Here is an 18,892-nt window from a genome sequence, read left to right on the forward strand (position 1 = left end):
AGCAGTGACATGGCCCAGCAGTGACACCACAGCCTCCACGACCACCAACTCAGCATCAAATGAATACCTGTAACACCACTTGTTCCAACAGTCTATTAAACGCTATACGGGGACTGTTTGCCTTTGTATACCCCTGTCTGTGTGTGCGCACATGTATGTACATGTGACCGTGTGTGGGTAATGACGTGTCAGTTGATGCTTTTAAAGGTTAAATGGGGATCGTTGTCTTTGTGATTTTCAGCCTCCTTGTGCTTCGGTACCCTCATGTTCATGGCTCCGGAGGGGCACCTGGGTTACTCGTCCACCTGCTCAGCGGACATGTGGGCTCTGGGTTGCACGGTGGCGGAGATGGCAACCGGAACAGCGATCTTTGACCCCATGAACTTTCACGACCAGTTGGTGTGCTGCATGGAGGTACTGCCCACACAGCACCTCACTCGTGAATGATAATAGATTATTGGTCACGTAATGATTTGGGCATTTTTTTACCTCCATTTTCTGACACATCCAAGCATAATAAATTGTCGTGCAAGCACAAACTTAAACAGCTCTTTGCTGTTTAGGCTCACCACCAGTAATTTGAAGAACAATTCTTCCAATCAAGTTTAGAAATTAAATAGGTTTTACTTGAAGCTACATCCAGCACACTTGCAGGACCATAACACGTGCACACAATGGCCTACTTTCAAATAACGTCATGGGATCATTACATCCAGTGCGAATAGAGAAGACGGCACGTAGTAGTTTACGGTTTGTACACATCGAAAGTAAACACTGGGTGGCTGGATTTGAACCAAGAACCTCCAGCAGAGGAGGCAAACGTGCTACTTCTGGGCCAAGGCATTACCACTGCCTTGCACCTGTAGGGGAACCGTGGGGAGTGGTAGCGTAGTGATTAGTGAACTGTGCTACGAACCTCGTGACCCGAGTTTGATTCATGCTTACCACCAAGAATGTTGACAAATACCTGAAATGGACATAGGCCAACAGCGTTATATAATCATGTGGCGTGTCAAGTACCTATTGCTATGGGACCCATCCTCTAGTGTGCCGCATTGGCCTTAATAGGTTCTTACTAAAAGCACTTGCCACAACAGTCAGTTACATTTATACGAGACATCTTTGTTTCTTGTGTGAACCGTGCGTAGGTCCTGGGGCTGCCTCTGGACGACTTGGTGAAAGCCGCTCCTAGAAGAAACAAACACTTTGGTAAGTTGAAGGGACAGGCTGACTGGATTGCGTTTGAGGGGGTGCCCCAGAACTGTTATATTTTTGGGGGGCTAACTTTGCACATGGTTTGTAATAGATTTTCCGGCAAAACCACGTAATGATATGACCATTTGTGTCGTTAAGATCCTTCGACACCCGACATAGGCAAAACAAATGAAAGTTGAATGTGTAAAGTGTTTCACAAACCAACTGTTCTTCTTTTAGCTTAACCACCCATAAATATTTCAACTTCGATTTTTACAACCAACTTTTGCAATTAGATGCAACTTTTCACTTGAAACTGCGTCAAGCATCATCAGGGCAGGATGCAAGAAGTCGGACTGAAATCCAGGCAGTTAGCCTTGAAATGCTTGTACATCTGACATTCGGGTCCTACAGCAGAAAATGTGGCTCAGTCATTAAGCGGCCAGACCCAAATATCGATAATGAATCGTGCATATGCTCCTTTGTCGTACCAACACCCATGCCAGATGATGCCAAACATTCCATTATAAATGTATGGTTCATTACAATAAATAATAATAATTAATAATACATATTATAATTATTACATTTACTGTGCCATTATTTTAGCATGAGATGACCTGGAATGAAGGTGCTGCTATATTTCAGACGGTCTGCAGTAGTTTCACAGTAGTGGGCGATGTTCCATTATACTTCTCATGGAGTAATTTTCAGTTTCATTTTTCACATTGGGACGCAATGGCCAACTATTTTCTAATGACGTCACGGGATCTGGAACGTCCACTGTGAAGCAAACAATGCGAATTTTGTTATGGTAAATACACCCTACAAACTTCTATAACAAGCAGCAAAATTGCTACCGCTGGGCCATGGCATAGTGCTACAGCATCGCACTGTTGCGGCATCGCTGCAGGTGTGCAAGGGCTACGTAGGTTGTGTGACTGTTTCTCCTGTCTGTGCATGCTACCTGTAGAATCCGACAAGCAGCCAAGGATGTTTGGTTGCCATCGAGTGCCAGGGAGTCGCCCGCTCTGCTTGCTGCTCGCAAACTACGGCCCGGAGTTTGTGGACTTCATCAGCAGCTGCCTCCAGTAAGGGCCCCTCTACCCCACGAGGATTCTCGCATCGGTCACTCTGCTCTAAATGATGAGCGACCGCTTTCCTCCAGCAAATAGCTCCATCCCTCTCAAGCAGAATCAGAAGCCCTATTATTGCATAGACTTATATGATCCATATACTTACACGTCCCTTGGCGTTTCCCTCTTGGCTAGACCGCAGTAGCGCACGGGAATGGATAAAATGTGATGTACGGTGGTTTGCGTTGCCGTAGAATTTAGGCGAGCGCCCTGTGCAATGCAATAATGATTTCAAGGTGGGACAAGGATAATAGATAGAATTGGGGAATGTAGACAGCTGCTTTTATTTTATTGACGTTTGCTTACCTCGGAAGGCCTCACTGAGCCTCAAGACTCTTTTTCAGGAGGGTCCTGCCAAGTTTGCGTAGTGGGGGGCGATGATTTCTACGTACAGTCATACCTCGGTATACGACCGCTTTGGAATACATCGAATTTGGTATACGTCGTGATTTGACCAGAAAAAAATGTCTTGGGATACGACGTCTTGCTTGGGATACGACGCGCTTGCTAGAACTTGTATGGGTCGGGATGAGTCACCGCGTACCCGCGTATTCCCCATTCACGACTGAAACAAAGCGCCACTCCTCAGTCTGCCTGTACAGTGGATCTCTGTGAATTTTCACGTCTGTTTTGTAATTTTAACGTGAATTTTTTGTACATTCATTCAACTCCTCTCAGCAAGGTAAAGTGATGTTAAATTTTATTTTTATTTCAATTTATTTTAATTTATTTAGGCATTTATTTTAATGTATGTACATGCATTTTAGAAATAAGGAGTGTCTAAATTAGTTTATACAACCCTATTAATATTCTTGGTTATTTCGGTAAAGTCACGTAGAAGGGAAACAATAAAATAATAAAAATACAAAACAATAAAATTCTCACGACGTTTCGACTGTAACACACGCAATAATCACACCTGATAATGATTGCTTGTGTTGCAGTCGAATCACACCTGATGATGATTGCTTGTGTTGCAGTCAAGACGTCGTGAGAATTTTATTGTTTTATATTTTTATTATTTTGTTTCCCTTCTACGTGACTTTACCGAAAGAACCAAGAATAGGAATCCCTGCAGTCACGAAAGCTTTAAATCAAAACCCCATTAATGTTTAATATGCCATGTTAAATATCATTTCTTATACTATGGAATGGATTATTTCCTTTCCCTTTATTCCTTATGGGAAACATTCGTTTGGTATACATCATTTTCGGTATAAGTCCGACCTTCTGGAACGAATTAACGACGTATATCGAGGTACCACTGTACATTCAAATCGAGTAACTTGAGGGGTGCCATGCTTCAATGCCACGGTGGTGTCAGATGTAACACTTCCACTTTAGTTTGAAGGAGTCGGTGGGCCCACACGGTGAGATTGGCTGTGGGCCCCACACCCCCTATGGAAGGCCCTGCTGAGAAGCAGTACAATCTTTAGTATAATTTTGACCGTGATGTCAGCACACAATGGCCTACTCTTGCAAATTACATGACAGGATCTTTAACATTCAATATGAAGCAAACAGCGAATATTTTTAGGGTTCACACACCCGCTGCATTAACCAGGACAGCCACTGGATTTGCACTGTGACCCTCTGCAACACACAGCAAACAACGTGCTAATGCTGAGCCCCGTCACTGCTGGGCCATGTCACTGCTGGGCCATGTCAGAGTAGAGATGAGCTCATGTGGCATTGGAGGATGTGGAGCTGGTTGGACTTGGCGATGAATGTTACCAGCGGCGTCGAGTTCAGTTTCGATAAATACGACACAGGGAAATGCCAGGCAAGGTGCACTTTGAGGCTAATTGGCAGGTGGACGGAAGTCGCCACTCAGCAACAACAGAAGGTGGAGGAGCAACGCTCACAACGAGCAGAAAACCGAGCGTCTAATACGCAGCAAAGTGGCAGAGTTGGGAGCACAGGTGGTGCATCTGCCATTGATCACAGCAGCAAATGGTCAATGATGATGATTTTGGTGATCATCACCAAAAGTGGATGACTGCTACTACTGCTGACATTGTGTTCTTGGACCCGGTGGGAGGAGACAAATGAAAACCCTCCAATCATCATCACTCACGGCGTGTGCCGCGTCTGTCTGTGTGTCTCAACAGATGGATCCCGGATTTTCGGATGACACCGGATACAGGCGCTGGCACATAAATGGCTGCAAAATATCGGCACAGGTGAACCTGGGCAACCCGGAGCAGCTGCAGTTAAAAACACGGCAGCCACCATCACCGCCACCGCCCCCACTATCACCACTACAACCATCACAACCACTGTTGCCGGCATCACCACCACATACACCACCACCGCCACTGCCACCATCACGGTCGTCGCCACCGCTGACCTGGGACTGGTCTCGCTGTGCGACAGGGAGAGCGACAGAACCTCTGCAGCTGTTGTGCCACGGTAAGCCCCTTGCGTGTGTGTCCTGTGTGTTTACATTATTACTTCTTATCACTTTCGTTAATTACCAAGGAAAGCCCTACTGTGTCTTAAGATGTTGTGAATGTTGCGAAGCAAGGTGAAAATGCAACGGGGATATTTCACGCACGGATGATCGGGAGTTGTGACCTTGTAGAGTAATAACGAACGATAGACGGGATATGAAATGGTGTCGTGTCTGTCCCTTCATAGGTCAACTCCTGCGCAGCCCTCACTCACCCTGGCCTCTGCAGCGAAGACGGAGATTGCGGAGGAGAGCATGGAGGAGAAGACGGAGTTGCTGGTGCAGGAGGCGAGAGAGCAGAAGAAGCGGTCGCGACTTGCTCGTGTGGGACGAGCAATCTGCTCTTTCTTCCGCCGCAGAGTAGCCATGACGACGCAAGGGGTGGTGATGATAGATGTGTATTAGTATCATCACCACCACTATCACCATATACACACACACTTCACCCTCTTCCCATCCCAAGATATACATACACACAACACACACATACACTCCGCCTGCCCACATACACACCACACGCCCACATACACAACACACACACATACTACACACACACGGGCTGCTAGGCCTTGCCATGGCTGGTCGTCCGGGTTTCACAACCCAGCCAACCCAGCCTCGCTTGCAAGAGGAACTCACCAATGTCCAGAACTTTCAAGGATCTGTGAGTTCCTGGAACTGTAATCCGGCCTGGTTAATCCCAGGATGGATCATAGGCAGGACACCCTGAACGTTGCATAATGGCGCAGACGATCCTTGGGAGCAGCCAGCGCCGAACCAGCAGTGGCACAATGCTCATCAGCGGACGCAAGCGATGGACCAGGGGACAATTGCAGCCAAGACACTAGACCCCACACACACCATACATTATGATTGTCATTGTAATATACGTTGTAAAATTAACTTGTAAATATACATTAAACAATATTGCCTCGTTTGCTGGTGCGGCCTGGGTTCAATGTGTCTTGGCTTGTGTGAAGTGTCTTGGAGAAGACAGAGGTTGTGGAGGAGAGCATGGAGGAGAGAACGGAGTTGGTGGAGGAAGGGGAGCCTGAAGGGAAGGAGGGTTTTTGTTTTTGTCATTGTACAGCTCTTGGAGATGCAATTGTATAAAGCTTAGAGAAAATGTACTATCTTATATTATATAAATTAATACAGCACCTTATTCATAAACAATTGGTGGCTATTATAAAATTGTGCGTACCATGATAGTGGTTTAGATAAATAGCGGGGTTATTAAAATTTGTGGTGTAGTTATTGTGACAAGAACAGGCGGGAGCAGTTAAGGAGGGGTAGTGATAGGAGTTGGGGTAGTGATAGGAGTTGGGGTAGTGATAGGGGTAGTGATAGAAGTTGGGATAGTGATAGGGGTAAGGGTGGTGATACGGGTGGTTATAGGAGTTGGGGTTGGGGTAGTGATAGGGGTTGGGGTACGCCTGGTCGTAGCTGGTGCGCCGGAGTAGCAACAGTATGATGGGCTCGGGAGAACTGTAAAAGTTTAACACGAAGGCATTCTCGTGTTAAATATGAACTAAGACTCTCACCCCCGCGTAGACTGCTTCAACTCATACATCGACTCCCATCACTCAGCAAAGCCACACCATTGTTCACGACCACCACGCGCAACCATCACCACGCGCACGCGAACTGCCAGAGGATGACAACTGCACGGCATTCACCACCCCGTGTGCCATGCCAGCCTCCATATAGGTGCTGCTCACTAATAGCACTTGTCCCAAGTCTGTAAGGGCTATACGGGGCATCTTTGTGTGTATGTGTGCATCAATATTCCCCAATCTCATCCCGCTCGTTCCATCGGTCTCACGTAACCAGACGGGAGCGTCATTTTGGAACGCGATATGATTACGCTGGGTTACCCAGGAATCCCTCACGGAGCTGAGACTCAGGACCATATCCGTGCCCTTGCAGGAATCAATTCGTTTCCCAACGATGGGAAGGCAGTACTACAGTTCATCAATATATCAAAAAATATCCGTCAAACCTTTGGCAATTAAAATATTTATTACACAGCTGCAATAAGCTTTACATGTGTAATTAAACCTCGAATCATTGTAATACGAATACAAATATCCCCTGTAGAGCCTTAACAGACAGTTGGGGCAGGTGCTGTTCGCAAGCGCCTATGATGGCCCGCACAGCACACGAGATAGGTGGCAAGCACCACGCCCAACCATATTTGTCTCCCCAATGGCGATGTTTACACACTGCACCAGGTACTCATTTGAGGCTGAGTTGACCTAGAGAGAGGCCCAGCATCAGTTCAGATAATCATCACTGCTGTTGGCTGTGAGCGGGTATCTAACTTGGGTCGCCGGGTTTATAGATCTGAGTTAATTAATGCACCACCGCTCCCCGATACCTTGTAATAACGCACATTATAACACGCCTCAACTGAATTATAAGACGCATCCAATGCAAGTTATACAAATATTCTTACACAACTACAGCCACCATTCACGACTATGTGGCAGTGAGATCACCGCAGTGCTTGTGCCAGGCTACGTGCACGTTGTAGCCACGTGACGTGCCGAAGGCCCACTGACAGGTCATGAAACATACCAAGATGTTGTGAGTTAACTGACTGAGATGGCAGGCAGATGAACCACCTGTGCTCCCCACTGTGCCAACTCGTTCAGTTTTAGCCACCTGGAGAGCATCTCGTTGTTGTGAGCATCACTCCTGCGCCCTCCGCTATCCTTGGACGCTGCATCCAACTGCCCAGTAGTGTCCATCACGAGCCTCTTCCACATGAGCCTGACAACACACACACTCGCTTACAGGAGCACAATAAACACCCATTAATGGAGTTGGCGAAACATCCTACTGTCGGGCCGTAGCGCTTGGGAAATTGTTGGCAGTGCTTCTGCCTGCCCTTCCAGCGTGTCTGTGCTTTCCAGCAATTCTGAATCATTCTCTCTACTCTCTGTGAAATTTAAACAAAAGGCATTACACACAATAAACGTTTCAATTTCATGAATAGTCAAACTACCATTTTAAAGCACAGGGGAAGAAACTTGAGTTATAATTAGAACGATACGGTGGGCACTTTGGCAGAGTGCAAGGGCTGTTTTGGAATACTTGAAATTCATCCCAAGTGAAAATTATATTAATTTGGCAAATAATGAAAATTACACGGGAAGGTAAAGTGCCCTGGTGCATCTGGAAATCTGGCGAAATCCTCAAAACTAGAGCCCGACATATACATCGGTCGATATTTGGCTTTCTTTTTTAAGCGTCATTATCGGCATTTTATGGCACCAATGTGCCCCGATGTTCGTTCGTTTCTCAATCCGCTTGTTTTAGTGAGGGTCGCGGCGGCAGCATATTGAGTAGGGCGGTCCAGACTCCTTTTCCCTGGTGATAAGACTCCAGCACTACATTACTCTACACTACTACACTATGCACTAAAGAACTATACAATACACTTTTATACACAGACTCTAGCTCTTCCTGGAGAATTTCCAGGCATTCCCAGGCCAGCCGAGTGACATTGTCCCACCAGCTTGTCCTGGGCAGCCCTGGGGTCTTTGCCGAGTGGGACGTGCTACCCGGCAGAGATCCAAGGAGAGTCTACCGGGACTCCGATGTTTGATACGTTAAAAAATTAATGAAAAAAATGAATTATTTTTCCTGTAAATGAGTGTATGTGATAATAATTTTCTCTTGGCCATTTTTTCTCTAGTTATTTATCTATTCATCTTTTAGTTTTATAATTTGCGAAGTGGTGATTTTGTCTTTGTATCGTCTGCGTAAAGGATCGCCTAATTTGATGTTGCAGCGTTGTGGGATGGCAATTGCGTAAAATGAAAATATTATTTGCTAAAGGATCCGGTAGAGGAAGTTCTAATACAATAGTGATGTGGAGAAGTTGACGCGTGCACATTCGTTGCTAGCACGTTTGGGATACTAACAATGCTGTAGGAGTGACCCCATCATGACCTCACCAACTCTTCCCCACGACATCAGTCTCTGTATGTAGCCTATTCCATTTCGCAACAGTAGTCGAGAACTGAACTCTGATGTCTCAGCACTGCCAGACTCTGCCAACATAGGTTAAGTTCAATTTGTAAGTACTGTATTGTTTTCCTGTATATTTTTTACGTTGAATCTATAGCAAAAATTGATGTGTATTTGAATGTGTGCATGCTCAGTGCCAGCAGCACTGAGAACCTGGGTTCTAGCCCTGGGTCTGGCTGTATCTATTCTAGATTTGAAGATTTCGTGACTGCAATGATCCATACTCTTTGGTTCTATTCGGTAAAGTCACGTAGGTAAAATAAGGTCTGAGGGTGGAAGTCTGGATGGCGTCCGATTCAAATTTCTCCATGAAAACATTGGCTATCACTGATACCAAGGTTTTTTGCAAACTCACGGGTTTTTATTAGAGATTTGTTCAAGAGGCAATTCAGATCTACAAACACAGACACAATTTCAAACGAGAAGATGGTTTCAAATTAAGCAACCATTGGAAAGATGTTCTAAATCGAACCAGACATTAAACTAATTTTCAATGGCACAGTATATTTTTTCAAGTAGTGGTACCCCAAACTTTCGCAGCACATGCGGGTGCATATGCACCCACATGTTCACCCCCTCCACACCTTTCATCATTTCTAGATTTAAAGCTTTCGTGACTGCAAGGATCCATACTGTTTAGTTCTATTCGGTAAAGTCACATAAAAAACAACAAAAAATCAAAAATTCATGACGTTTCGGCTACAACACAAGTGGCCTTCATCAGGTGAAGGGACCAGACTGTCTAGAGGACAGCGCTGGAGTGAACACACTCCAGCTTGGCTGTGTTCACTCCAGCGCTGTCCTCTAGACAGTCTGGTCCCTTCACCTGATGAAGGCCACTTGTGTTGTGGCCGAAACGTCGTGAATTTTTTATTTTTTGTTTTTTACGTGACTTTACCGAATAGAACCAAACAGTATACCTTTCATCATGCTAAGTCCGCCAATTAAAATTTTTCAAGTAGTGGTACCCCAAACTTTCGCAGCACATGCAGGTGCATGTGCACCCGCATGTTCACCCTCTCTACACCTTTCATCATGCTAAGTCTGCCAATTATTCAAGTAGTGGTACCCCAAACTTTCGCAGCACATGCGGATGCATGTGCACCCGCATGTTCACCCTCTCTACACCTTTCATCATGCTAGGTCCGCCAATTAAATGCTAATTTTTATGCTAATTCCTTTGTCAAGGCACCTTAATCCCTCTAACACAGCTTAAAAGCCGTGGTCTGAGCTTGGCTCTGTTTTACTCCAGCGCAGTCTTCAAGACAGTCTGGTCCCCTTCACCTGATGAAGGCCACTTGTGTTGTGGCCGAAACGTTGTGATTTTTGTTGTTTTATTTTTTACCTACGTGACTTTACCGAATAGAACCAAAGAGTCTGGCTGTATCTCTCAGGTTCATAATGGCTGAGTCGGAGACACTGAGCCAACACTGCTGAGATCCTGGGTTCAAGCTCTGGGTCTGGGTGTCTCTCTCAGGTTCAAAATGGCTGGGTCAGAGACACTGAAGCAACACGGCTGAGATCCTGGGTTCAAGCCCTGGGTCTGGCTGTGTCTCTCAGGTTCATAATGTCTGGGTCAGATACACTGAGCCAACACTGGTGACATCCTGGGTTCAAGCCCTGGGTCTGGATGTCCATCTCATGTTCATAATGGCTGGATCAGAGAAACTGAGGAAACACTTCTGAGATCCTAGATTCAAACCCTAGGTGTGAGTGTCTCTTTCAGGTTCATAATGGCTTGGTCAGAGAGACTAAGCCAACACTGCTGAGATCATGGGTTCAAGTCCTGGGTCTGGGTGTCTCTCTCAGGTTCATAATGGCTAGGTCAGACACTAAGCCAACACTGCTGAGATCCTGGCTTCAAGCCCTGGGTCTGGAAGTCTCAGGTTCATAATGGCCAGGTTAGAGGCCATAATGGCCTTTGAGAGGTATGTCTGAGAACAAAGCTGTAGAGCTCAATGGGCTTTACACGGCTTGTACAGCAATAGGTTGTTGTATAGCAATCGGTTGTTATCCAACGCAAGGAACAGACAAGATCACAGCTGACGACCTTCATAACAAAACTTACTACTGGTGTTAAACGCTGAGAACACCTTAATATGGCAGTGGGATGAAGGGGCCTCCAAGAATAAACACCTCGATCGAGACCAACAGCATCGAACCTCCTGGCTCAAACATTCCTCCTCGCAGACACTGGCGGTGCGATCATCAGCCGAGTCAGAACATCACCAGGAGGCCGTTGCGTCCATCTCCCTCGCCAATGTAAAGTTAAAAACGCGAGCCACAGCAGTGCGACTGTGGCCAATGCAACCCAGACTATGTACAGTGAGTGCAGTGTACTCACTGTAAGTCTGCGCTCCGTCAACGGAGGAACAGCAAAACAACACGAACTCTGTCTGCTGAAAGTCTCCCGTCACGAGGAGCAGACGTTGACGTCGGCATTTAGTTCCTGAACATATTGCCTGACACAAGAATGGAACGGACTGCGTGAGGCTATTGGTCTAAATGCGTCTCCGTGCAAGTGTAGGGCTGTCCACACAAGTCGATGGGTCTCGAGGCGAGTCTGGGGACATCTCTGTGAGTCTGAGCATCTAGTAAATAATCTGGGTCAGCATGTGGGTCACTATGAGTCTATGGGTTTTTAAATAGGTACAGTAATTGGTATCAGCGCAGAGACCATCAAATTGCCACAAGTGAGAACCCGGATTAATCACGGTTGCGCAGTTTGATTCCCGTATTGGAACCTGGGATCTAAGCGAAGTTAAACACAGCACAGGCCTGCAAAGTGAGGGACATTAAATCGATCAGTTGGGGACTGCGGGTCTCTATGCGAGTCGAGGAGTCTCTACGTAGGTCAAAGAACTTGTGGCCGAGTGAACGCAGTGGGTGAATGAGAAAGGCAATTGAAGGGCCGACTCAGGCACTGCATTGCAAGTCCACTCTGCCAACACGCGTTGTGCGGTGGGTAAAGTGTCGGGACTCTCTCACCTTTACCCAAGGATGTACTTGCCGACGTGGAAGAGTAGGCCAAAAGCAATAAATACACCTCCAGAAGCGCTTCTCCAGAGCTTGCTCTCGTCGTACCCGTCCTCCAGCAGCGGCGAGAGCGAGCACTTGCAGGGCTGCACCTTCACCCCTCTAGTGACGAAGTATTTTGTACACATCCCGTCAGCCACGCGGCCTGAGTCGACCCAGAGCTAGGGGCCCAGGACCGTCACCAATGACGGCCACGACACCCGGAAGAGGAACGTGGGCTGCCATGACGTCACTCACCCACGTGCCCGCATGGCGCCGGAAGTTATCAAAAGGGGGCGGGGATCTCCATCTGACGTCACCGTGACGTCATATCCCACGACATCCGGTCTCGGACCACGTGCCCTCAATGTTCGAGAGACACGTGGAGGAGACGGACGCAGAACACAGCAGCTGAAGCCACTCCGAGCGAATTCTCGAACAGGTGAGAGTGGAAGAGGTGTGGGGAAAGAGCAGCAGAGTGGGAAAGAATCAGAGTGAGACTTGGTTTCACTCGGCAGCTTCATGTGTTAAGGATGTGATTTTGTGTTCATGATGCAAGTCCGTGTTGATGATGTGAGTCCGTTTTGTTGATATGAGTTTGTATTGATGATGTGGGTCTGATGATTTGGGTCCATGTTAATGTGTGTATATAAATAACGGAACAGTTAGACTTCTTCACAAATATGTATGTCGCCTGATGAAACTTGTGGTAATTATGGGCCTTCCATAAATGACGTCACGCACCTTGGGGAGGGGGGGGGGGTCAGACATTTGTGACGATGTGTAACGAGGCGGGAGGGGGTTTGAGAAATGTGACGCCACATTAAAATGCGCAACTTTTAATATAGGCAACACATTCTACTTAATTAAATAGACTTTTTAATACATGTTTTCTCCTACAACATCAGTGCACTACAATGACAGTTTAAAGCGATTTGAAGCATGTTTATCTATTTTTTTTGGGGGGGGACAGAGCTTTGTGACGTCATATTTGAGGGGGGGTCTGACTTTTTGTGATGCCATTTGACGAGGGGGGGAGGGTCAAAAATCGTCCAAAATCGCGTGACGTCATTTATGGACGACCCCTTAGTGGCTAAACGTCGTGCTCAGATTGTAAATGTTGTGGCTTGGCTCTGCAACGCACCGGTGTTCTGTACTAGTGACGAATTGGCATGTTCTGTTTAAGTGACAACCCTTACTAGTTGTCTGTGTCGGGTGGTGGCGGGTTTTAACGACACATTTATATATTTAACCCAAAAAACCCTCTATTATGGATGATATTAGTCGTGAAAGCCTACGTCTTAAACTGTGTTTGTGTTGATGATGTTGGTCCGTGTTGATGATGTGAGTCCGTGTCGATGATGTGGGTTCGTGTTGATGATGGATGTCCGTTTTGACGATGTGGGTTTGTGTTGGAGCTGTGGTTAAATCATGGGATGGGGGAGCATAGAAGTGCAGTACAATGATGGATTTTGCTGCTCTGTCTCACCCCATACTCACCCCTCTCAACCTCTCGTGATAGCTATCCCTGTGGGTCACAAGGTGGCTCAGAACTTGGTCTGCAAGTGGCCATTAGTCTGCCAGTAGAGGGCGATGTGCAATCCCAAATGAGTAATTATATAAATGTTCAGGATTTCACGATATAGAGATGTGAATCTTATTGAGAAATGATCGTAGACTGTGTACGACCCTAGACTCGTCTCCCGCTTTCCTCACAGAAACCCAGAAGGTGTGAGACACAAACACTCTACGAAACTTGCTCTGCACGTCGCCAACATGGAGGTACGGCTCCTCAACTCGCGTGGTGATGTATGGGCGAATATGTGATTCACGTGCCTGTGTTCTCTACTCTCTCTCCTCACAAATTCTGCCTGGCTGTGTGTCTACCTGCCTTTGTCTAGGTATCAAACAGTGTCTGACTGAGATCCTGTCTGTGTACCTGAATGTCTATTTTAACCAGAACATCTACAGCATTTTTATCTCTCCACTGCTGAATGAAGGCCTCCCCAAGCCGATGACACCTCTAAATATCCTGTGATATAATATTCCGTTCAGCTCCTGCTAGCTGAGATGATTTTATCGCTCCTTCTCCAGTTGGACGATCTCTCGGAAGTGCTCCATTACTTGGCTGTCACTGTTATTTTCCTTGACCATTGGTCAACATCGCTTATTGCCACAATGTGTCCTTTTTATTAAGAGTTTGACTGTTGTCATTCACCTGCGTATATTCTCTATTGCATGTGTTCCTCTTCCAAAAACAATCTGCAAATTAATACATTGGGATTACACCCAGTAACATTATGCACTGCTAAAAAAACATGCCAGGACCCTCCTGAATTTGGAAGCGAAGATTTCAGAAATGCTGGCTCAGTGCTCAATAACTGCACTTGCTCCAACAGTTTGTTAAACGCTATATTGTGGACATTTGTTTTTGTGTGTGTAGTCAAGCCAATCGAGAAAGATACAGAGGAAAGACGTGAGATGGAGTGCACTCTCAGACTCACAAGACGGAGCCACCATCCAGTGCAAAACCCCGCATGGTAATAACAATTATGGGGAACATCATATCAGCCATGTTGCATTGGTGATGTCACATCGGCCATGTTACATCGTGGAGTGCGGATGTGACGGCGGCAATGTTTCATGGAAGATGTCCTGGTTGCCATATTCTAGAGGTGACTTTAAGTGAGCCATATGGCATGGGTGACATCGTGCTGGTTTTCTTGTACGGGTGATGTCAAGTTGTCCATTTTTTACATGGAGGACATTGCGTCAGCCATGTTGGCTGGGGGATGTGAAGGTAGCCATATTGCATGGGTGCTTAATTTTGCTTTCAGCTGATTGGCAGCTGATTGGCCTGTGTAGTGGAAGTGTTGCTGTAATACCTAGCAACCGTGCTTATAAAAGTGAGAGTTACCATTTAAATACAACTCACATATTTACGTAAGTCTGTTTTCTCCTTCGTTGTCAACCAGACTTATGACAAAATGATTCATTTATTTCCTATGTCCCAATGTGCTTTCACACGGCATCTAAAGTTTGGACAGCAAGGTGTTACAGTGGTAACACAGCAAGAAGGCGTGGGTTTGATTCCTGACTCGGATGTCACTGCATGTTGAGTTTATGTTCTCGACCTGTTCCGCACGAGATTCCTTCAGGGACTCCAGTTTCCTCACGTAAAAAAACAAACTGTTACTGTCATTGGCCAAACTTTAAAGACTTAACAATTACCAGCAGCTATTCAGTTCTGATTACACCATCAGCCCCTATTGTAATAACTCGGCAGGAACAAGGCTGTCCGTGGAAAACCTACTTCCGTTCCTCCCTTAAATAAAAGCCATCTCTTCTCCCTTGCCCATCCTACTGCTACTCTCTGACTCTGTCCCTCAGCTGCGATCAAGCCTACCTCAACCCATATCACTACCTCGACCCCTATCATCACTTCTATCACTACCTCTACTGCTGCTCCCTAACCCCCGACCCTCATTCAAGACCAGGCCTACCCTCACCCCTCCTTAACCTCTCATGCCTGTTCTGCTGTCACCATACCTACACCACCACTTTTAATAACCCTGCTTTTTGTCTCAACTATTATCATCTTATGCACAATGTTGTAATTGGTGTAATGCACATTGGAATAAGGCGCGATATGAATCTAAGATAAGAAACAAGCATAGTAATAATAATGTATTAATTATTGTTTTTGTTGCCATTTCTGCAGAAATTTTGCAGCTCTACGGCAGCTACCTGAAAGAAAGTGAGCGAACAGAGCTCTTAGCCATGCAGGAGATATGGTACTTTGGGCTCCAAAATCAAGCTCGGGGCTTCTACAATAATGGTTACGATGATGAAGACGACAATTATATTCCGGTAAGGCACTCCACAAAATACCCGCCTTGGAGGCGATGCCATGACTCGGTGGTAGTGGGCTTGCTGCTCGTTGCAAAAGTCTGTGGAATAAATACGGCAGGCCACCCTGGTTATTACTTCGGGTGTCATCATCATCATAAACATCGTCATCACATTCAGCATAATCAACTGCACACGGTATCATTATCGCGTTATCAGGTACACCATCATCAACGACAATGTCCTCACACCACGGTGTTGTCACACACTCGTTGTAACTGGTATTGGCCAAATATATCAATGCTGAAAAATTACCTGCATATATGCAGTTGGTATTTGATGTCAATGTATTTACTCTAGAAATACACTTTGATTCTGATAGCAACATTGCCATTAAATTTTCAGGACGGTTCTGACAATTTATTGCAGTATTTAGCGAGGTTGCTGTGTGTAAAACCAATTGATCAATTTGCAGGTACGTTTTCAGCATGGTTGGTCATCACCGGTTACATTGTGCGTGTTTATTACCAATGGGCAGATTTCAAAGAACCAGCATGTAAGCCATGCAGAACAAGGGGAAAGCATACAAACTCTACACACTCACAATTTTCTAAAGAGGGGTAGAAAATAACTCCACGCAAAAAGAGACTGAGCTGCACATTTAACCCAGGCCCTTCGTGCTGTGTGCCAAAAGTGTGTTGAAAATGGTTATCTAGCATGGCAAATGAGCACATCAAGTCTTGTCTTCACCCTTCACTAGAATTGACAAAGCTCGGCTACTTCAGTAACTCGTGCTCCTTGTCACTGCATGGATTAAGTCTCTCTATGCGTTGTCTAACGAGCACTGATTGAATGAGCCTAAATTGAATCGGCACTTAACCACTGTGTGATTGTTGCGCAGGTTAAACACGAGCACCTCAACTTTCGGTATGAGGTGCTGAAGATCATTGGGATGGGCGGTCAAGGCATAGTGATCAAGTGTCTTGACCACAAGACAAACACCCTGGTGGCGGTGAAAATCCTGAGCATTCCACTGAGGTAAGACTCCACACTGGCCCATGCCATAATCAGGCTGATGTTATTAACGTGACTAAAAGGGAAGGCAGGGTGGCACAGTGGTAACATTTGTGCCACACAGCATGAATGGCCCGAGTGCCTTTCTGAGTTTATATCTCCATGTTTCGCATCGGTTTACTCCAGATTTTCCAGTTTCCTCTCGAAGATAAAAAAACCCATGCAATTTAAGCAGGCTTACCTAAACATCCCAATGCTGAAAATTACAACCGAATTTAAAGTAACATAGGCCCCTACCCTGAAACTACTGCAGGCTGTGTCTGTGAATCATAGCAGCTCTCTTTGCGATAGCCTTGAATTTTGAGAGCCATATTCATAGTCGCGACCCAATCTTTTATCATGAATATTAATTGGCGGATTAATCTTAACATACAAAGGATCTCAGAGCTTGGGAAATTGTAAGCGCCAGCTTACTGTTTAGCTGCCTTCCCACTTGTATGTGGATGCTTACGCATCTGAATAGGTCTCTGTCTTTGAGAGTGTACATGGTATATAAGTCTACATTATTATCAATAATATTTAATTGTGGACTATGTATTTGCAGCGCCAATGATGACAATCTCCAGAGGAGGGAGATACACATTGGGATCCAAGTTCAGGCGGGGGACACCGACGACTGCAACATCATCAAGATGTTAGATTGGTTTCAGTTCAGAAAACACTACACCATCGTCTTGGAGCTATTGAGGTACGTACCACGTGTCAGCTAGCATCGTTGCGTTGACGTGCTCTTGCGACAATGTGCCGTTTTAAGACTAAACTGGGACACATGTCGAGCTGGAAGCCATTTTCGTTTCTCTGCTAGCCCTGCTCACTTTTACATAGCCATATCCTCTCAATCAGTTGGTAAAATAAAACGTGTATCGTTTCTAATAAATACCCAACGTGACTGTCCTTGGCTAATCACCCCAATGGCTGAATTTTACCGACACGTTACTAAATTGGGATAATGCATAGCAGCAACATCGCCCCCTCTACTGTCAAAACTTGGCAGGACCCTCCTGAAAAAGAGGCGTGAGGATGTCCTGTTTAAAGCATAATAATCTATTGTTATTATATGAATCAGAACATCACCGAATGACACCGACTTTGTATTGTTGCCTCTTTCACAGCGGAACCCTGGATGACCTGATTCGTCGCCAGAATGCCGAGCCCCTTCAGATGGAGGAGGTGAAAATATTTACAAAGGGGATCCTCAAGTGCCTGTCTCACCTCCACGCGAAGAAAATTATTCACGGTGACCTCAAGCCTGTGAGTGGACACAGTGTTTGGCGGAACCTCACTGTAAACCTGGAGAAAGCCCCAGCCACATTGATCAAAGAGTTTTAATGTATTAGCTATGTTCATCTGTCTGGGATGGGCGGTGGGGGAGTCATGGTAACTCTGATAAAGATGATCGAATGTGAAGCAGACGTTGGCCAAAGTTGTGTGTTGCTATTACTGACTTGGCTGAGAAAGAAACAATTGGCGGACACACACCAGGAGAAGAAATAACTCCAGTAATTCTCTGATTTATGTCTTCCCCTTTTACATTGATTGGATATTCGTCATTACACCTTTTTGGAACGCATCCCCGAAGGAACCTGGGGTATTACTCAATTTGCAAATATACAAATTAATTTTAGAATCAGAAGTTTATTTTCCAAATTAAGCCCATTGAGCTATTAAGCTCCTTTTTAGGGCGACTCATCAGCCTCCATCCTACTAAATACATTATTTCCAAGACAAACGACTGATGGAAAGTGTTACCCAATCCAAGCTTGTACATGATTTTCCCCAACTTGTTAACATGGACGAGCAGCTTTTAGCTACTTTAGGGTCTCTTTTTACAAGCAATAATCGACTTACATCGCATCTCATCTAACATTTGAAAGGGCACCCCCAGTGGCAGCTGTCGGTAAACATATCCTGTCGTTGCAACTAACCTTTATGACAGAGTCACCAAGTCTAACTCACCTTTCGTAGATATTTTGCAATTTTGGTATATGATCACTGGACTGCTGGATGAATGCTGTTACACCCTCTGTGAATGCCTTCTTTTGTTCTTCATCTAGGAAAACATATTGGTCAAGGACCGCGTGGCAGGGACCATGAAGGTCACAGACTTTGGACACAGCTTCGTTGAGGGCTGTCAAAG

General features: G+C 45.7%; 1 long non-coding RNA gene across 2 annotated transcripts; it reads right to left on the reverse strand.

Annotated features, from left to right (window-relative positions):
• Positions 1-604: 604 nt before the first annotated feature.
• Positions 605-12,095, reverse strand: LOC142905746 (uncharacterized). Of its 2 annotated transcripts, none has more exons than XR_012929774.1 (5): positions 11,806-12,095; positions 11,162-11,279; positions 7,447-7,554; positions 4,998-5,129; positions 605-1,188 (listed from the first exon to the last, which is right to left on the reverse strand). It is a non-coding gene; the product is annotated as an uncharacterized LOC142905746 (long non-coding RNA). The 2 variants fall into 2 exon arrangements; XR_012929775.1 differs by having other exon boundaries at positions 7,447-7,573.
• Between the last annotated feature and the right edge of the window lie 6,797 nt (positions 12,096-18,892).

This window comes from Petromyzon marinus, chromosome 58, assembly GCF_048934315.1.
Source record: "Petromyzon marinus isolate PM22_M1 ecotype Great Lakes invasive population chromosome 58, UKy_Petmar_22M1.pri1.0, whole genome shotgun sequence".
NCBI classification, from domain to species: domain Eukaryota; kingdom Metazoa; phylum Chordata; class Hyperoartia; order Petromyzontiformes; family Petromyzontidae; genus Petromyzon; species Petromyzon marinus.